Genomic DNA, 2,620 nt, shown 5'->3' with positions numbered 1-2,620 from the left:
CACCACACTCAGAAATAACTTGCCGCGTAACCTTGAGCAAGTTACTTAACCCTGATTGCTTTAAAAAAAAAAAAAAAGAAAAGAAATATCTTTGTTGCCAAGTATCAAAAATCCAGATTAGAGTTACAGTAGGAGACCCAAAATGACCAAGCAATTCCCTTGACAGGGTTCCAGTTTGCTCAAGAAGGGGCAATTCTAGTCCAATGCTTCTAAAGCACCATGAGATCCATGGAGAGTCAGCTTTGTTACAACAAACAGTGTCTTCACTCTTTCTATGACTGAGATTCATCCAGATGCTCTGGTATGTATAGCTTACTGAAGTTAAATACCAGCCCTCTTAAGGGGAACATCAAATTGAAATTCAGGCAAGTAGTAATTATTGTCATCACTGAACATATGCAGGAAAAGGGGAACAGATGTGAGGAAAGGTTCAGATCAAGGCAGGGGCAGACTGAAATGACAGGCTAACTTGACTCCTTCTAAGATAATAAAAGTAATTTTAAAATGATGTTAATAATAGTGATATAGGGGTGGCTAGGTGGTGCAGTGAATAGAGTACTGGCCCTGGAGTCAGGAGAACCTGAGTTCAAATCCGGCCTCAGACACAAACACAAAAACCAGCCATGTGACCTTGGGCAAGTCCCTTAACCCCAGTTGCCCTACCTTCCCCCTCCAAAAAAAAAAATAACAGCTGATATATGTGTATATGCATACATAAATATGTATATATATGCATATATTTATATATGTATACATGCATAAAAGGGCATTTAGGTGGCACAGTGGATAGAACACTGGCCTGGAGTCAGGAAGACACATCTTGAGTTCAAATCTGGCCTCAGACACTTACTAGCTGTGTGACCCTGGGCAAGTCACTTAACCCTGTTTGTCTCAGTTTCCTCATCTGTAAAATGAGATGGAGAAGGAAATGGCCAACCACTCCAATGTCTTTGCCAAAAAAATCCCAAATGGGGTCATGAAGAGTTGGACACAATTGAAACTACTCAACAATACAGACACATGTACATACATATACATACATTTATAGATGTGTGTATATATATCTATATATATCTATATATATACACACATATATGTGTGTGCGTATGTGTGTGTAATGCTTCTGGTCTACCTAGTGCTTTTCACAAGCATGAGTCTCATCTGATCCTTACAACAACACTAAGTACTTGGAGTCAGAAGACCTGAGTTCAAATCCTTGACACTTGCCTGAATCTCAAACTGATTTTCTCTTAGACCCCTTGTTGGTCAATTGTTTAGTTGTTACCAAGTCTATATGGCCTGCAGACTTTTTTATCCATGGGGTTTTCTTGGCTAAGATACTGGAGTGGCTTACCATTTCCTTCTCCAGTGTGTTCCCATTTTACAGATGAAGAACTGAGGCAAATAGGGTTTAGTGACCTGCCCAGGTTCACATAGCTCATAAAGATCTGCAACCAGATTTGAACTCAGATCTTCCTGTCTCTAAGCCTGGTGCTCTATCCTCTGCATCACTTAGCTGCCCGTAGGTCCGTTATACTTCCACAATTATTATGATCCTGTGACCTATGTCATTACACAAAAGTGACCAAACAACACAGCTTTTACTTAGCTCATGTAACTGAATGAGTGACAGTTTCTGGAAGAGGACAGGAGGTAGGCAGATAGAATGTATCACTGATGGAGCTCTGGAGTGTTTTCTTTTAAACTGTCTTTGTGCCTGTTTTCATTCTTATGTTTCCACAATTTCCATATTTTGTGGCTTCCCTAGCTTATTTTTTTCCATTGAACTCCTAGAACTACACCAATGTGTATTTTTTGTTTCCAAAAAATAGAGACAGAGATCCCCTAAATTGCAGAAAGTCCAACGACAAAATAAGGTATATACTGAGAACAGCAGTTCAGATTTGTGCAGTATTTTAGTTCACCTAGGACTATCATTACAGCAATACTGTGAGGTGTTTAGGGTAAGTATTATTATTTCAGTTTTACGGACCAAAATCTAAGGTAGAATATAAAGGCATACCCATTGGTTCCTAGCTAGTAAGTGGTTCAAGCCAGTACTTCAACCCAAAGCCTCTGACTTCCAAAGCCAAATGTTCCTTATAGCCTTGCTAAGAGGCAAGGACTAGGAGATGAATACCCCTAAAGTTTGACTCTGAAAGGGACAGGAACAGATTTCTGCTTGGGAATATGATGATGAATGTGAAAAGGCAGAGATGGTTCTAGTCATTTAGTTAACATTTCCCTACTATCCCAAGAACAATCCCAGTTAAAAAGATACTGCTTAAATGAAAACTCTCCAGATGGTATCCACAGAAGAGGACAAATCCAAATTATAAGGCAGTTACTGCCACGCAGAAGAAATATTTGTCTAAATACAACAGAACTTTTAGGGGATAACAGCTCATTCTGAAGGTAGGTTCAAAAGCCTGGAAACAACCAAATGGAATCTAATACAGAAATATGAAATCATGCTCTTGGGCTTGGTTCTATTTTTTAAATTACGGTATTAAAAGTTGTTATTTGGGGGCAGCCAGGTAGCACAGCGAGTAAGAGCACTGGCTCCAGTGTTGGGATGACCTGGGGATTGAATCTGGGCTCAGACACTTAGCACCCACCC

Source organism: Petaurus breviceps, unplaced genomic scaffold (assembly GCF_028583685.1).
Source record: "Petaurus breviceps papuanus isolate PSGF00001 unplaced genomic scaffold, PetGlider_PUasm1.0 154, whole genome shotgun sequence".
In the NCBI taxonomy this organism is placed as follows: Eukaryota; Metazoa; Chordata; class Mammalia; order Diprotodontia; family Petauridae; genus Petaurus; species Petaurus breviceps.
The sequence above is the reverse complement of the archived record's forward strand: the minus strand, read 5'-3'. Positions refer to the sequence as shown.